At 52.5% G+C, this 18,738-nt stretch overlaps 1 pseudogene; it reads left to right on the plus strand.

The window, feature by feature from the left end:
• Positions 1-17,072: 17,072 nt before the first annotated feature.
• LOC144167460 (serine/threonine-protein phosphatase 2A catalytic subunit beta isoform pseudogene) lies at positions 17,073-18,008 on the plus strand (annotated as a pseudogene).
• Positions 18,009-18,738: the final 730 nt, after the last annotated feature.

The raw sequence follows: 18,738 nt of genomic DNA on the forward strand, positions 1-18,738 counted from the left end.
AAACTAGAGGTAGCCACGCCATCTAGTAAACAATCCAAGAACTAAACTAGAGGTGGCTACATACATACGTCGAGGATGGACAGACCCACGCCCTAAGGAGCTTCGCCCCTAAAAAAAGGCAAAAGAGCGAGAAAATGCCGAGCCTGGCGGTGACCGCCGAGTTCCCGGCTCGCGAACTGGCTTTAGCAAAGAAAAAAAAGAACTCAATCGTCAAGCACTACCGCGCACATAATTCTTGGCATAAGGAACACTACGATATCGATGCATATGACTATGAATACTACTGGCAAAGGGCAAAGAAACGAGGGTACATGTAAATAATAAACAATTTCAAACGTAAAAATGCGTGGTGATGTGTCCTTCAGTGCAGTCGTGTAAAGAAATCGTGCAGCTACGCTGTGGTTCAAACCTTGCGCGATTTGCTGCCAGCTTCACCAGTTCAGCTGGTGGATGTGTAGAATGCTGACGATAACCTTGCATCCACCACTCGCCGCGAAGAAGACGACGACCTCTTCGATGCATAGGACAACGATCACTAGCACCGCAACTATACAAAAAAAGAATGATACTGAAACTTTACTATGTGTATGTATGTATGTATTTATTGCACAAAAACAAGAAAGGAAGGTCCACCAACAGGCGTAAATTGTCTCGCCTAGGGGCGGACACCGGAACGCCTGCTGGTGTAGGGGAGGTGGGATAGGGAGGAAAGAGTACATAGGAATAGGGGGATAGGGTAGAGGGCTAACATAAATATATAAAACATGGGCAAGAATAACCTATATACAACGTTAGGTGAAAGAAAAAAAACGAAACACTAGACAAATAAATAAATATCAAAATACAGGACACGAAGGAGTAGGACACCTGCACACTTACACACACACACACCCACACACACACCCACACACCCACCCCCCCCCCCCCCACACACACACACACACACACACACACACACACACACGCACGCACGCACGCACGCACGCACGCACGCACGCACGCACGCACGCACGCACGCACGCACGCACACACACACACACACACACACACACACACACACACACACACACACACACACACACACACACAGGAATTCTACCCTAACAGCTACACTCCACTGCGACCCGGGCAGTTACGTAGAGTTGTAGCTTAGTGCATTGTGGAGCCCCGAGGCCCCCAGGTATGCTCCCAGGGCCTCGAGCACTTTGCCCCGCTCCCTGGCATTTCCTGGGGGCCAAAGCAGTTCCTCGAGCGGCCGCACCCCTCGGAGCACGGCCAGAAGCTTGGGGCCGCAAACTTGGGGCACTCGTACAGTACATGCGGCAGGGACTGCACGGGCGCTCGGCAGTGAGTGCAGGCGGGACTGGCCACCCGCCCCAGTCGGTGCTTCCGCTCTGACGTCCACGCGGCCCCCACGCGGAGGCGCAGGACGGCCGAGCGCAGTCGACGAGGCAGGCGTGATGCCCGCACAGGCGGCAGACCCCCTCCGACACGCAGCCGCGGGTCTGGATGCCCGGTGCGGAGGTGTCGCTGGATGAGCAGGCGGGCGTCGTCCGCTGCCGCCTGGGCCAACATGTCCGAGGGAGGCAGCGCGTGAGCCCCGGCGGCCAGCTCGTCTGCCCGCTCGTTTCCGTCCAGGCCGATGTGGGCGGGGACCCACTGAAGGCACAGCCGAGTGCCCCGGTCCGCCAGCTGCGCCGCTTTCTCCCGGATGCCCCGCACCAACAGGGAGTGCGAGTCGCCGTCCCGTAGACGCGCCAGGGCCACCCGGGAGTCGCACAGCAGGGCACAGCGCTCGGGCAAGGGCTCCACCTCCAGCAGCAGGTCCAGGCCCAGTCCGACACCCACCAGCTCGGCTGTGGCCGAAGATGAGGCATAGGGCAGCCGCGCCTGCCGGGTGGCCTCTCCCAGCACGGCGGCCGCTGCGGCCGACCCCTGCTGCTGCCGCACCGAGCCATCCGTGTAGACAAGGGTGTGGCTTTCGAGGTCGCCCCAGACGACGCCCCGTGTCAGCTGCAGTTGTCCGCATGGGGGCGTCCGCCGCTTGCTGCGCAGACCTGGGATGTCCAGCCTCACTTCAGCTGTCAGAGCAGGAGCCGGGCCACCAGGTTGCGCATCCACGGGGGCCACCACCTCTTCGTAGAGCACGAGCATGCGCCCCATGCGCGAGCGGTGGTGGCCCCTCAGTCGCTGCAGCAGCGGGCCGCCCCCCTCGGCGCGCCGCAGCCGGTCAATTTGGCCAAGCGCCCGCCGGTCAGCCGTCATCTCGAGGGTCCACGCCCCCGCCTCGGCCAGCGTCTTCTCGCACGACGAGCTCTGGGGCAGGCCGAGGCAAGCGCGGACCCCCTTGCGGTGATCCCTTTCCAGCTGCCGCCAGGTCGGTTTCCGCAGGCTCACCAGCGGCAGCGCATACATGAGGAGACCCACAGCGGAGGCGTTGTACAGCCGGAGAGCCGTCCGCTGTGAGCAACCCCTGTCCCGGGCCACCATCTTGTGCACCGCCGTGGTGGCCAGCTGCGCCCTGGCTCGGAGCTCCTTGGCTGCCTTTCGAAAGTTCAGCCGGTGGTCCAGGGTGAGTCCCAGGTACCGCACCCTGGTCTTCCACTGGAGCTCCTCACCATCGATGGTCAGGCGCCGGGTCCGTGCATCGGCGGCGGCGTCTGGATGCACCAGCATGGCGTCTGTCTTTGACGCCGACAGCTGTAGGCCGACGCCCGCCAGCTTAGCCCGGACTGCATCCATGGCCGCCTGCAGCTGCCGCACAATGGCTCGGCCCTGATCCTTGGGCCCCAGCACCCACAGGACGATGTCGTAGGCGTACACCGAAATGTACACTCGGTGGCCCCCTCCTCTGGGCAGGCAGCCTGGCAGGGCGGCCATCACCAGGTTGAAGAGGAAGGAGCTGATGACGGAGCCCTGTGGGGTGCACACGTCCACCGGCTGGGGGGCCGACAGGGCGTCTCCCACCTGCACCTGCGCCGTGCGGCTCGTCAGGAACGCCTCGACAAAGCCCCGCAGCTTGCCCCCAATGCCAGCCTCCTCCATGCCCAGGGAGATGGCACGACGCTGCAGGTTGTCGAAGGCGCCCTTAACGTCCAGCAGCACCAAGGCCGCTACCTGCTTGGAGGCCATGGCGTGTTCAAGGGCCGCCACGACGTCAGCGATGGAGTCGGTGGCTGCCCGGTGCCTCCGGAAGCTCGTTAGCTGTTCGGGGATGGCCTCTTCCTCCTCTGCGATGGCCTCCATCCTCCGCAGTGCCACCCGTTCGAGCAGCTTGCAGCCACAGGATGTGAGGGCCACAGGCCGGTACGCCGTGACTGCCACAAGGCCCTTGCCTGGCTTTGGGATGGGCCGCAAGATGGCTAGCAGCCACTCTGGTGGCAGCCGGCCCGCGTCCCAAATGACGTTGTAGGCGGCCAGGAGCCGGCCGAACCCCACCTCATCCAGATTGCGCATCATCTGGTAGGTGAGGCCGTCCGCCCCTGGCGCCGACTTACGCTTGCAGCTGCGGAGGGCACTGCGGAGCTCAGTCTCCGTGATAGGGGCGTTGTTGAGGGGGTGAAGTACCTCCTCCGTCTCAGCAACAGCAGCAGCGGGCCCTGGTTCCGCCTGGTGTGGCGGCAGGAAGTGTGCAGCGAAGAGGTTGGCCAACTCCGCAAAGCTGGCCTGCTTGCGGATGGCCATGGCAGCCAGGGGGTTGCGGTTTCTCTGGGGCTTCAGGACGGCGTTGAAGATGCCCCAGAGGCGGCGGCAGCGTGGGTCGGCCTCCGAGCTGACGCATAGCTCGGCCCAGCGCTGCCGGCTCAGGCGGTTGGCGTGACGGCGGCAAGCCGCATCTACTCGCCGGTATGCTGTCCAGTCCGCCCGCTCCCCCGAGCGCTGGGCCTTCCTCTCCGCACGGTTGCGCACCGCCCGCAGCTGCAGCAGCTTCAGGTCCGGCGTGGTGGCCCCCTCGGCTACTGTGCAGCTCTGCGTGGCTTGTCTGGCGCAGCAATGCTCGTTTACAACATCTTCGCCATTCATGTCTAGCGCGTGAGTGCAAGCTTCGCTGAATTTTTTATGAATTTTTCTTCGCTTCACCAACGATGATCATCATCGTCGGAGAAGGTTGGTTTTCGGGCAGTGCATCTTGTGCTGCACACGGTAGCCACCAGTGAGAGGCGGAAAGCTTCGCTTTAAATTATCTTCTGGCAAATGCATTCGGGCATAGGAATGAAGCCTACTTTAAAAGGGATCTGTGTGCAGCTCGCACAGCGATGAATGCGGTATTACGAAGGTATTTCACAAAATAACCCATATCATTCACATATTTCACTTAGGGTCGCTTATATTGCCACTAAATAAGTGCCTCCAGAGCAGTTCATTTTGGAGTAGTTGTGACGCCTACTTTAAAGGGGCTCGTTTTGCGGTTTTATGGAAGTATTCAATGTAAGGACCCATGACATTGATATTTTCATACAAGACTGCTTGAATTGCCCCTTAAAAATGTCTTCTGAGCAATTCATGTGTGTAACAGGGAAGCCGACTTTAAAGAAGGGCATATGTAAAGGATGCATGGGGTCTTATGGAGTTTTCCAATAAAAAGTCATAGGGTATTTACCCTTTGATATCAGGCTGCTTATATTGCTCCTTGAAAAAATCGCTCCCAGAAATGAATGTGTGCATAGAAGTGAAGCCGACTTGAGGGGCTCCGCGCACAGCCTTTGAAGTCAGCCGAGAGCCTCCCTAGTCATTATAAAGTCTAAAAAAACAACCATTTTTAAAGTTGCCCTTCATTTTCGTACAAATATCTCATATTGGCCTATAATTTCCACCGAACGATAAAGCTAAATTTGATGTTTCTCCGAAAACCAGCCATCACGGCGATATTATGTTGGCTATATTGGGCTGGCTACCGTGATCTTAAAGTACTATTAAAGTAAAATTGCTCCGGATGGTAAAAAAGAAGAAGAAATGCTGAACAGTAATTCTTTATTAAGAATAACTATGTCTAGATTTCTTTCGGAGTTAAAACTTCTTCCTGGTTCTAACGCAGAGCACAAATGCTTGAATCAACAGGAATGGTAAATTTTCAAGTTTGGAATTGCCAGGACGCAGAAATATATGGCAGAGAATGTTGTATGGCGTCCTCGCTCGAGCCCACATCTGATTATTTCAATAACAAATTTGAAGAAGCTATCAGTGATAGCATTACGAAGGCATACTTACTCATTCACAACGCGTGCAGAGATTGTGTGAGTTCGGGAAGCTCGTTTTCGCCCTGTTGCAAGTATTGATAGTATTGTGTTTTCTCTGTTTTGCCCCGCGTCAAATCTTTCTGCGTCTTAAAGACATTAATTGTTCGAGTAATGGTTTGGAATTAAGGAAAAAAAAAACAACTAATAAGGCCTCTAAGTTTTTTCTTACCATGTGAGAATATGTGATCATCAATTGGCGCTAGGTTAAGTCGCCGAGTTATGTGAGTAACTTTACGTTCACGGAGTCTTGAGCTGTTGAGTTTAGTGCGTTAAGTGTATCATGCCGCGAAAAAACGCATGTAATTCTTTCTTGCGTATTTTCCTTATTCTCTCCGTTACTACGACTAAGAGTTTGACGAATCGTCTTTGCCCGACCTATACGCTGACTTAACGATAGGTAACATTAACGTTATGCCTGACGACGTACCAGGCAACATCGAACTCATTGTAGCTTAAGCTGCAGGTTCAGGTTGACTGCATTAAGGCCCAACCACATGCACGCGTAAAATCGACGTACTCGCGCAACGACGTACGCCTGCGGCGACATACGCCGCTGCCTTTACGCCGACCGATGACGTCGGAGCGGGCGAGTAACCACACATCGCCGCAACGCGCGCGTAAACCAATGCGCCGCGCAGTGTGGCTCGACTACACCGGACTCAGCTTTGTGGCTACCAGTTCAACTGCATTTTAACTCAAATAAAACAAATAATGCCTATCCTCACAAAAGTACGTATATTTAATACAGAAACAGTTCTTGGGACATTAGAAAACGTTAAGGATTAGTATGCATACTTGGCAGGCACAAAACCCTCCGCTACATTTGGCGTAAACTGCCTTGCTCCCATAGCTGGTCGTTGCTTCGCGTGTTTTGTCCGGTTATTTGCTCCCCGTATTTTACAAATTACTTTATTTAATCGCATAATGAATAGTAAACCTCGCTTATTTATCAATTTGCTGTCTTGTTATGGGACCTGACCGCCAGATAACATCACCGCCAGAGGCCTACGTCAGCACCGTGCGCCCGAAAGTTTGCGTCGATGTCTGGCGGGCTCTGACTTGGGCGTAACAAGCGCGTAGCAATGCATTCGGCGTACGCCGGAGTGCGCCGGTTCCTTACGCGCTTACGCCGGTTTGCGTCGTTGTGCGAGTACGTCGATTTTACGCGTGCATGTGATTGGCCTTTGATTGGAAGTCGTGCCGCCGGGTACACCCGTTACCCCCTTCTTCTGCTGCGCCAGCAGTTCTGCTGGTTAAATTTCGGCGTTTTCATCATCGCTCTTTTTCCTTCAGCCCCTTGACGCGTCGTGGCCAATGGGGTAGTCAGAAATCCGGCACATACCCATGTTCGCAACCAATGGGAAGAATGTCGGGCCGATGGTTTGCAAGCAGCGGGAATTTTGACTACAGGCTCCTGGCTTCACTTGCGTGGCGCGAACCGAGTAAAGGAACGCGGAAGTAGTGCTCACGAATTATTAACCCCCCCCTTTACTAGAGACGCTCGTTAACAGATAGCTATTTTTTTCTCGTTTTGCAACTTTCACAATAGCAGGCGATTGCCTCAACTTCCTCGCTACCCCCGAAAGACACCCGTCAGAAAAAATGGCCTCATCTCCACTCCGTGGATGATGACGAGGGTGCGGAGTACGGGGACTCGAAATGACATCCAAGTTGCGCCTCGAGTGACATCCGATTTGCGCCCCGACCGTCATTCGATTTGAGTCATGAGTTGCACCTTGATTATTCCCTAAATGAAACTGCAACTCACGGCTCAAATCCAATTTCGCTTGATTTTCGCTTGATGGTGGTGTGCGCACGGATGGCCGCGGGCGGACATTGGGAGGTCCTAAGGTACTCCGCACCGTTACAGGCGAGGGAGTAAGCCGTTTGACTCACCGTTTAAGGGAGTAAGCCGTTTAACTCACGGTCGTAGCCCAATGGGGAAGACGACTGACACTAACTCTGTCTGGTCTACCAGACACAGGCTCGAATCCTGCCGGTGCATGTGTAATTTTTGCGATTGCAAATGCTACGCGCGCGGACGCGGACGGGCATTGTGCGGTCCTATAAGGTACTCCCCACCTAAAGTACTCTATGTACTATTGCAGAGACACTTAGGGAAAACACGGGAGCGCAAGGCGCCTGCTACTACCACACTCTGCTGGAGGATCCTAACGGCGCCGCACGGAAACAGCGCGCATGCGCATTGCAGGGGCAAATTATAAAGTGAACAGCTCATCGCGCGCATTGCGTCATCACACAGCAGTGCGTCGTCTGCTAACTGCGTGCTGCCGGCGTTAAAGAAGCAGTCCACGTTCTCAGTGGCCGTGAACTGCAGCAATAAATACTGCGGCGCTGACTAAAGCTTTTTTTCGCGCGTACGCAACGCTTGATACAGCAAAGCAAACACAAATTGCTGCCTTTTCCTACACGACACCACCGTCATCCCGCAAACGTGAGGTTCGCTGGCACGAGCTGTCACGGTTTCATCGCGAGCTGCGGAACGTCTTCTACGCTCGACCGTCCTGATGATACGCGGCTACCGCGCGCACCATAAGCACGGGGCGTCGTTTTCTACGGAAGTTTTATCTTTGTGGGCATAATTACGCGCAAAAACTTGCTCACTTTGAACGTCGTTTAAAGAAATACTTATCTCGACTTCTTGCGTTTTTTTCTAGGCCTTTTCATTTCTGGTGTATATTTGTGTGTTTTGTCTCATCTCGTGATTAACAGTAGCTCCAATTTGCTTCTTAATCTGGTTATTTTCTGCCACATGCTTACTATGTATCTTTGCATAATTAGCGTTGCGTTACTGCAGGGTTGAGGCTCTTCGTTTGAGAAGCTAGCTTACCGGCAAAGCTCGGGGGCAATGCTGGGCTTCACTGCACAACTTTTCACTTTAACGCCCAGCGCAGCATATATCGTTAAACAACACAGACGATGCGTTAGTATCCCGTTCATGGTGTAGTGGCAACACGCAAAACTTCATCGCTTAGCGCCCGAGTGGGCCGAGCGGCAGCCAAAGTATCGCAAGTTGTGCGTTGACGACAACTTGAACGTTTTTTACTTTATTCTGAAATTTTTATCTTTAATTTTGAGTGGCAGAGTCCACGGTTCCAACCGGGAGATTCTCTCAATAAAGAGAATTGTTGTTATCGCCAATTTATTATGCACTGCCTGAGTTATAGAAACTCGCAGGCCAAATAACATTGCACTTGAGCCATGGAAGAGTGCGTCAGGGACGTTTCTTGGCTTCCTGATTCATGGTCGTAAAACTGCGCTGTTCTAGGCAGGTGCAACTCTAAACCACGTTGGTTGAAGTTAATAAAGCGAAAGCTTTCTTAGTGGGGCTGGCGGTGTCCTGTCAAAAAAACTAATGCTTTTCTCCCATGACCAGTTGGTCGACCGAAAAGTTCTGATGAGGCCTCTGGACACGCGGCGCCTGCGTGAAACCGGGCTCCCATTGCGTCAAAACGGATATTTAGAAATGGCGAAAAAAAGAATGGTTCTAGATAAGACAATACACGCATCAATCATGAAGGAGGAGTGCAATAGCATACCTTTGTCTCATGAACCACGTACCCGTATACGTATAGACCGTATAGACATATATATATATATATATATATATATATATATATATATATATATATATATATATATATATATATATATATATATATATATATATATATATGCGTTTACTCAGTGGGCCAAAAAAAATATTGCACCATCTTCCCGTCCGTAGGGGAACCCTGAGTAGTATGCAAAGCAGCCATGGGGTCCATTAAAATGCCCATTAGTTTTCAGTTCGTCGTTTCCGTTAGGTTGAGGTACGTAGCTACCGTTATATTTACAGCTTGGTTTCCATGGTAACCACCACACTTGTCACTTACCGGAACTACGAAATGGCAAATTGCGTTGAGCCCATGGCTGTTTCGCATACTACTCAGGGTACCCGTACGGGAAGATGGTGTAATTTTATTAGATGCGACGGGGCTATGCCCCTCCCTTGTACTTGTTGCGCCGTCCACACCCCCACTGCGCATGCCCGGCTTGCTGAACGCCCGGTGGTGTCTTACCATTTAATGGCTGCTGGAGCGACAGTGTTTCCAGTGTCTTCCTGGGCCGGCCCGAGATGAGCCGAGCATGCGCAGTGGGGGTGTGGACGGCGCCACAACAAGGGAGTGACCTAGCTCCGACCATGAGATGCTGGAGCGACAGTGTTGCCGGTGTCTTCCTGGGCCGGCACGAGACGAACACGCTTCCCCTTAAAGGGCTCCTGGAGCGGCATTGTTGCCGATGTTTTCCTGGGCCGGTGGATGGACGGACGACGGACGACGGACGACGGACGACGGACGACGGACGACGGAGCCGAGAGCAAGAGATGCCTTGCATCTAAAATCGTCGCATGGGTTCGTTCTTCGTTTGCGATTTGGGTCTTTGAAGGTTTGACGATCGATTGGACGCACTTTTAGCGAAGGTTCTATTATGTTATTACTATGTAACAATACTGTAGGCCAATAAATTGTCCCAAGCAGGAGTGGGTACAAATGTAGAATACACGACACAATTCACAAATAGAAGTTCTGGTACTGCCCAGCAGCAAAACCTGTGTGACGTAAAGACGGGGCAGTGTGAGCGATCTGCTCACAGCGCTTTCGACGCACCCACTCTGACGCACTTTTGACGCATTCTTGATGCCAGCAAGCTTTAAAGATTCTTCCAAATTTCTTTAGGAAAGGATGGTAAAGTTTTTTCGATGCCTACGCGGCTGCAACGTGTTTCTTAGCTCACTGTGACTGCTGTGCTAGCGGTCCTCACGGCTGTCAGATGACGATGCGTGTCGTATAGGAAAAGAGCGCAACTTGTGTTTGCTTTGCTGCGCCAAGCGTTGCGTCTTCGCGACTAATAATAAAAAAAGATTTAATCGTCGCCGAAGGGCTTATTTTTGTAGTTCACGGCTTCTTAAGCCCCGACAGCATACAGTGGCAGACGACCCGCTGCCGCCTGGTGACAGCAACGCGCGGGATGAGCTCCGTACTCTCCGTGCCTTTACAATGCGTATGCGCGCTGTCTCCGCGCGGCGCCGTTAGGGTCTGGATGCTCGTTAGGATGGATGCCGTTAGGATGCTCGCGCCACGTGATCCTGTGTTCACTCCAAGTGGGATCGCCGTATACGCGACCTTCGTTTACCAAATTATCCAAAACTGCCGACCACTCGTTATAGAACGTGTATCAACAAGGCCTTCCGCAAGTGAACGGTGGTTATCTCCAGCTACCACACTCTCAGACAAAAAGGACTAAAATAGGGACTAAAATACAGCCGTTAGTCTTCAGGGGCAACCGTTCATCTTCAAGGGGAGTATCTGCGGCAGAGTACGTGCCGTGTGCATTAATTCGGACTAACTGTTCGTCCCCGCCGATCGCTAAGGAGTAACGGGAAGACGAAACGCATGCAGTTAGTCTCTTTGCTGCGTCGTTAATCCCCTAATGGCGTCGTCGTTGACCTTTCGCGCATATGTCTGTGAACAGTTTTAGATTTCCAAAACACACGTCATTGCAGTCAGCAGGTCCTTTAGATGGTGCCACATGAGAAAATATCGATGTTAATTATAAGAAAATCGCCTAGGGTTAATAGACCGCCGGGTAATGGCAACGAGCGGCGAAGCGCGATGACCAGACGCTTCTCGGTGAGGTTATGTTGATACGATGTGTTGCATACGATTCGTGCGCGGTAATAACGTTCAATGAAAGCTTTCAAGCGCGTTAACAGTAACACAAAAATTAGTGACAATAGCAAACGTGGATTCCTGAGCGTAATAAATATGTAAATGTTTAACAGACGAGAAAAAACGTAGTAGTTGCTGATGACAACTGCAAAATAAAAATGCTCGCTACAGGTAACCGTCTCGAAGTTATCTTTTGCGCTCTGTAAATAATTGCCTTGTGCACCAAAACTATGACAATGCTGCAACTGCTGTAAAACCCGCTTGCATTTACCAGTCGCAATCGTCTAGCGACGCGAACTTGAAGAATTAAGGCTAAAGAAACACTGAATTTGGTTTCGGCGATGCAGGAAAATATGGTCTGCTTCCCTATTCTAACACTCAAACAGACGACACCTTTCACCGTCACGTTACATAGAGCACTTAACATATGTATCGAACACTAAGAATACACCTAGTTTGCGCTATTTGTGCGGAAACAAATGAGTCGTCCGATCACCCAGCTCCTACCTCAACTAGGCGACGACGAGTTCATGGTTATATACGAGAAAAAACTATAGTTGTGAGGCTGTACTTACAAACAAACTGAGCAATAGTACCTAAAGTTGGCAAAGCGCTAAGCGCAAAGCGCAAAGCGCAAATCGCGGTCACGTCCGCTTGCACGGATAGAAATTCGGACTCGAGTTGCTATGGGTCTGCCGTGTTATGCCCAGAACTAAACGCTGTATACTTGAATGTTATCTACTCTGCGACTTTCACCCGGCGGCGTGGTTCAGCGGTAGCGCAAGTTCGTTGCGTCTATTTCCGGGCGTCGGTGGTTCGATCCCTGGTGGGGCTAACGTTTGTTCTTTTTTCTGCGACTCAGCAGTTCGTCCTTGGGGAGCGTCGGAACGGACCATCCGGGTTGGGGACTAACGGTTCGTCCCCTCGCAGTTAGTCCCCAAAGGGACTAATGATTGTGGCAGAGGCTGTTATGCCCCCAAAGGATGAACTGTTAGTCATTTTTGCCTAAGAGTGCAGAAGGCAACGTATTTCAGTAAACCCTCCCTGGCCACGCGTTCATGGTTTTCTGTTTGGCTCAGTGCATAAACGGTAAATTGACCACGTGACTGTCCCTGTGCCTGCCGCCTCTCATTTCGCTGTCGTCTGTCATTCTACTCGATATGGTAGAAGTGGTTTGAAATGTCTGTTAGAAATCGGCTAAGAACGACACCAATCAGCACAGTGGTGCAAGATTTCATCATGACAAGCCCATTGACACCGACTAAATGGCCTGCTCCCATCTGCTCCAGGTCTCCCTAGTCGGGCGCCAATTGGAAATACTAGGCATTACAAAGACAACATCGCTTAGTGGTGGTCTTGGTGTATACTGGTCTTGGTACTTAGCTGTACAAGAGGCGCTGATATTCACAAGCAGCGAAGGCACCGGTGGAGGAGGAGAGAACTAACTCTGATGGCATTGAATCATTATGTGGGCGAAGCCCCCATTCCATGGGATGCCGTTGGATCCTGCAGTCGCCTTCGAGCATGCAATCAGCCGAAGCTGCAGGTTCTCGCAATCGGAGCTGGTCGGTTCGTGCTTCCACAGCTCAGCCGACGGATTGGGAATTCGATCTGCGTTAGGGTCATCCAAGCGGGTCACGTTGATTTTGTGCGCATGCTACATCCGGCCACTTTTTCTGTACTGTAATGCGGCGCTGACGATACAGTACGTCGCCAGCGCAGTGTCAGCGCCAAAAATGCTGACACTGCGGACCTTTGCGCCCTGTGTAGCCCCCTACGTACCCATTTGCAAAGGCGAGCATCGACCTCTCCGACCTTTGCCAAAATCTCCGAATGGTAACCGGTGGGTCATCGTCGCTACGTAGAGACGTAGCGCTCCCGTTGCAGCTACAGCTCTGGACGTTCGGTCCTTCCTTTTGCGTTCCGTTGTCCTTCGCTAAGGCACCCCTGCTGTTTTCTTCAGTGACCGAGGGCTGCAGTTTACTGCAGACGTCGTCGAAGAACTACTGCGACTCTGTGGCTCCATCTACCGTCAGAGCACCACATACCACCCCCAAACAAGCAGCTTGACAAACCGGACGCTGACCAATATGCTATCAATGTATGTCACGTCCGGTCACAATAATCAGGATGCTGTGCTACCCTTTGTGATATACGGATATAACACCGTCAAGCACGAGGCAGCTGGCCATGGTACGTTTCTAAAGCGAAGCTTTCTAGGCCTCACTGATGCCGTTCGATGTCGCTACATAATGCATTGCAGGAAAGCCAAGTTTACGCAATGAGTGTCACAAAACGATAGTGATGATGATAAAGGCACAGCAAGTGCCTCAAGAAAAAAAACGCTTCCTGTGGTCGGAATCGAATCTGGGTCCCTACCCGGCGCGGTGGCTCAATGGCTAAGGCGTTGTGCTGCTGAGCACGAGGATGTCGGTTCGATTCCCGGCCACGTCGGCCGCTTTTCTGATGGTGGCGAAAACCAAAAACGCCCGTGTGTGCGAGATTTCGCCGCACGTTAAAGTTCCCCAGGTCGCCAAAAAAAAATTACGCCCACCTCCCCTCGCGGGAACCCTGGTGTGATGCGACGTTGAAGGGGGTTCCATTGACGTCGCATCAAGCAATCTTCGGGTACGGCAAGAGAGCAAGCGCAAGCGCAAGCGCGGACGACCGTCGACTGAGAGACCGGCCGGAGCGCGGCACTCCGCTTCTATGCGCAGCGTGCCCGAAGGAGAGGAGACCGCGGAGAGAGAGAGTACTGCACACGCGCACAGTGCGCAGCCGCGCGCAGCGCGACCGCAGATGTTGGGAGAGGGTGTTCGCTATCGGAGAAAGGAGAGGAGGCGAGCGGAGGAGAGACGCAGCTGTGCGGACGTGGACAGCGGAAGCACGCAGGACAGGGCCGCCGGCAAGAGATGCTCCTCTCAGCGTCGCATCTAATAATCCGGAGCCCTCCACTATGGCGTCCCTCATCGCCTGCGTTGCGTCGGCGAGTCAAACCCTACAATCAATCAATCAATCCGGGTCCTCGCTTTATAAAGCCAACGCCAATCTTATTTCGCCATTCCGACACGGTCGAAGCTGCTTCGCGTTTTAACGTCTTTATTTTGATAAAAGGGCTTTGATATTTTCTCCTATATGGGCTTCCTCGACAGCATCTTGCCCTTCCCTCCCCATCAAAAATTTTCCAACGCCCAAACTTAATGTAGTGCTGAATAGGTACGCAGGGTGTCCCGGCTCCAGACTCTAAGCTCGCAAGCTCGCATAGAGGCCCCGTACCAGAAGCCTCGGCGGTGTTTTGAAATAGGGGGCTGGCGATGATGATCATATTTTTGCTTCATAAACAAGAGAGCTTTTTTTAGATGCGGAGCATCTCATGCTCGGGGCTGTGTCCCTCCCTCCCTTGTCGTTGTTGTCCGCCGTCCGCGCACCCACTGCGCATGCCTGGCCAGGCACAGCTGATGATGATTGTGGCAGGATGCCCGTAGGGATTGGCCAACCAAAGGATCCATCATGAGATAGCTTCGCGTTCAACCACCGCGTCATCTTCCCGTAGGGGAACCCTGAGTACTATGCGAGGCATTCCTCCTCTCCTCCTCTCCGAAGCTCCTCTCCTCTCCGGCATTCCTCCTCTCCTCCTCTCCGAAGCTCCTCTCCTCTCCGGGATTGCGCCACGAATGGCAACACCTGCGGCTCCGCGCGCGATAATGCGAACCAGCTTTGGGTTAGAGACGTGACGGTAGCCGCCACATACTCCGCAGGGGGCACCACTGTAGCTCCGCGGTATAAATGACGCGCGCGTGCGCTACGCTCCCCTCATTTTCCTCCCGCAACGCCGCGATCGAACTGAAAACTAATGGGAACTTGAGTCGACCCCATGGATGGTTCCCCTACGGGAAGATGGTGAAATTTTTTCGGAGTCTTATTAGCTTTTTCACAGAATTCGGTCCTGCCTTTTTCGACCACTATTAAATCAAATGCCATTAATTTAGAGTAACGGCGCTTTATCCACTTCAAGAATCCTACACAATGCAATAAATGCGGATAATAATTGGTTAGTGAAGGGCAATCGTATGCACTCAGTGTGGCCCTCGAGATGCACTGTTGAAAAAAATGGCAAGAGAATCATTTTCTCTTCTCTCCCTTACAGCAACAGAAAAGCTCTGACGATAGTAATGTGTCAAAAACAAGTTATCAGATAAAGAGAAACAAGCCGAGTGGGGAATTAATTACGATAAGCCTTGGCAAACCAGCCGTGTGTTCTGGCAAAATCACACAGTCGTATTGGGCCTCGTGGTTCAAACCTCTCGAGCCACATTCTTTTAAAGCGAAGCTTTCAGCCTATCACTGATTATGTCCGTAAGCGAAAACGCATTGCAGAAAAGCCAACTTTCTCTGAAGATTATGATAATTGTTCTTCAAGTAAAAAAAAAATCAAAACGCTGCACTGCGAAGCTTGGCGACGGCTCCGTTACGCCTCCTCCGCTAAAGGTTAATGGGTGGTGCATGTGTGCGGTGATACGACGTCTAACGTCAACATCGGAGGCAAGCACCGACAGCCGTTACCCACAGCTCAACGCATGATGAAAATGACGTTGCTCTGTATGCCGTAAGGCTGATATCCGCAGGACGTTAGGCCTAACTCCACGTTTTGATGTTTAAGACGTTAAGCATGCATATAACGTGATATTTCGAGATTTAACACCTTGAACCGGCACCCATTCCGAAAATCTTTCACGCCTACGTCTAACGATGATAATGGTTGAACGCGAAGCTTTCTCGTGATGCATTCTTTGGTTGGCCAGTCCCACACTGCGAGTATGCTACTCTGGAGGTATGCTCCACTTTTCTAGAATACCCACAGCAACTCCCGGGTGCGCTCCACAAGTCTAACGTTTGTTTTCGGTTGTGCGGCGCGAATCGGTACCTGCAGCTAGGCATTCGTTTCGACCTTGTCGAAATGGAGTAATCGGATATATAGACACCGGCATCATAACGCGAATGACCCAGGTTTGATTCCGGCCACGGGAAACATTTTTTTTCTTTCACTCCACCCACAATCATTCATAATCATCGTCAGAGAACGTTAGCCTTCCTGCAGAGCGAATTGGCCTGCAACGACATTAGACAGGACAATAAAGCGTCGCTTTAAACGTATACTCACCGTACGCCAAGCAACAGACCTGTTGCTTGGCGTACGGTGAGTATACGTGGCGTACGGTGAGTATACTCGGTACCTACCGAGTCGCCTTAGATTCCAAACTCGAACGTAAGGCTTACAGAGTGAATGCCCCGGAGTTTCTGCGGCTATTCTAGAAAATTGGCGCATACGTCCAGCGTAGCACATACTCGCAATGTGGGATTGGCAGACAACGGAATCCATCACGAGAAAGCTTCGCGTTCAACCACTGTCGTAGTTTGACGGAGGGGTGCATTATTTCTTTATGTTTTAAGCCACAACTTGTGTAAACAGCCAAGACGCGGGGGGGGGGGGGGGTGGAGGGGGGGGTGAGGGCTCAGCCTTTTATTTTTGACAACCGGGGAAGGGGAATCGAGCCCCCCCCCCCCCCTCCTCTCCGTCCCGCCCCTCCCGACTACCCTCTACCGGAGCACCTGCCCGGTAAGATGACCGACAACTCCCCGTAACTTTATAGTTCGAGTGAACATGTTTGGCTATGGCTCCAGTGTCCAGACACGACTCCAAGTTCCTTTCCATTTACGCTGGACCATTCGTGATGCTGTCCCGTTTTAATTATGTCAACTGTATTGTCGCCAACATCACGTCCAACGGCCGCCATTCAAGCAGAGCCCAGGTAGTGCATGTACACGGTTGCAACGTTGTAACCTACGTAGCTCTTGACTGGCTCAGCGAGTTTTGTCTGCCCCCGGGTAAATTGTTACGGCGGAAGGTAACCACAGTTAGCCTTGTACGGAGAAGACGACGTTAAGGCTCTAACCCGCAGCGGGAGTGTGGAAGAAGAGGCAGAGGTTGGTTTTTCGGGCCACCGGCTGTGTGTTGACCACTCCGCGCCTCTCGTCCTCTACGCGTCACCCCGTTTCATCTGTGCGTTGTACGAAGTGTTTCAAGTTCGTACACATTTCGAGAATGTGTGTAGAGGATAAGGCAGCGGTAAAGGAGCTGGACGCGTGGATTGAACAGCTCAATGAGTGCAAGCAGATGACAGAAAGCCAAGTGAAGACGTTGTGTGATAAGGCCAAGGAGATCCTAGCCAAGGAGTCCAACGTCCAGGAGGTGAAGTGCCCCGTGACCGTGTGCGGCGACGTGCACGGCCAGTTCCATGACCTCATGGAGCTGTTTCGGATCGGGGGCAAGTCTCCCGACACCAACTACCTGTTCATGGGGGACTACGTGGACCGCGGCTATTACTCGGTGGAGACGGTGTCCCTCCTGGTCGCTCTCAAGGTACGCTACCCGGAGCGGATCACAATACTGCGGGGCAACCACGAAAGCAGGCAGATCACGCAGGTGTACGGCTTTTACGATGAGTGCTTGCGCAAGTACGGCAATGCCAACGTGTGGAAGCACTTCACGGACCTGTTTGACTACCTGCCGCTGACGGCGCTTGTGGACAGCCAGATCTTCTGCCTCCACGGAGGTCTATCGCCTTCCATCGACACCTTAGACCACATCCGGGAGCTGGACAGGCTGCAAGAGGTCCCCCACGAGGGTCCCATGTGCGACCTGCTGTGGTCGGATCCGGATGAACGTGGCGGCTGGGGGATCTCCCCCCGAGGAGCAGGCTACACCTTCGGACAGGACATCTCCGAGACCTTCAACCACAGCAATGGACTCACCCTGGTGGCCCGAGCTCACCAACTCGTAATGGAAGGTTACAACTGGAGTCACGACCGAAATGTGGTCACCATCTTCAGCGCACCTAATTACTGCTACCGCTGCGGAAACCAAGCAGCCATCATGGAGCTTGATGACCAGCTCAAGCACTCCTTCCTCCAGCTTGACCCAGCACCCAGAAATGGGGAGCCACACGTGACACGTCGCCCACCCGAATACTTCCTCTAAACCCTGTTCTGTGCCCCTAATTCTTAAAAAGTCTTTTTTTTTTTTCTTGCTTCGGAAAACCTTCCCACCAAAACCTTCCCTCTTGCGCTACTCCTGATTTATTTGGGTGGTACTTTTCCTTTTAGTGCTTTCAACATTCGTGGCAGACTTGAGCAGGCTCAAGCTAGCTAATTTTCTTGGCCCCGAAGGTACTGTCCTTGACATATACCGGCAAGGGACAGAGCAAGCTACCGAGAAAGATGGGTCCCAGGAATCACTTGTCCTTTTCTGTGTACCCATTTGCGTTCGTTGTTAGTTTCTCTGTAGACCCTGTCAGGTTCGAACAAAAATAAATAAGAGAAGAAGCTCTGTAAACGAGACTGTAAGTTTGTATTAATCAAAACCCAAAAGGACACTACCTGTGCAAAGTAAAACTACGACCAAACACCTGCGAAAATGGAAAAGAGTTCAACTAACACTAAAGGACACCGTACGCATTTGTCACTTGCACTAGTCCTTCCACCGCCGGTTCTCGGAGCACGGTCGTGGCGTGGCGGCGTCGTGCGGCCCTGCCACGTCTCGTGGCTCCCGGTGGTGCAGCCCGCTCCGAGCTCCTGTCGCCGTTGTAGCGAACGCAGCTTTACTGGAGACGAGTTTGCTTTCTTTGGAAACTAGACGTGAGGACTGGCTCCCAGAGAAGAGGGCACAAGGTTTTCAGATGTGGAGGACCTCTTGGACGTGGCACGGGTAC

This window comes from Haemaphysalis longicornis, unplaced genomic scaffold, assembly GCF_048455015.1.
Source record: "Haemaphysalis longicornis isolate Haplotype H1 unplaced genomic scaffold, Haemaphysalis longicornis Haplotype H1 scaffold_2, whole genome shotgun sequence".
In the NCBI taxonomy this organism is placed as follows: Eukaryota; Metazoa; Arthropoda; class Arachnida; order Ixodida; family Ixodidae; genus Haemaphysalis; species Haemaphysalis longicornis.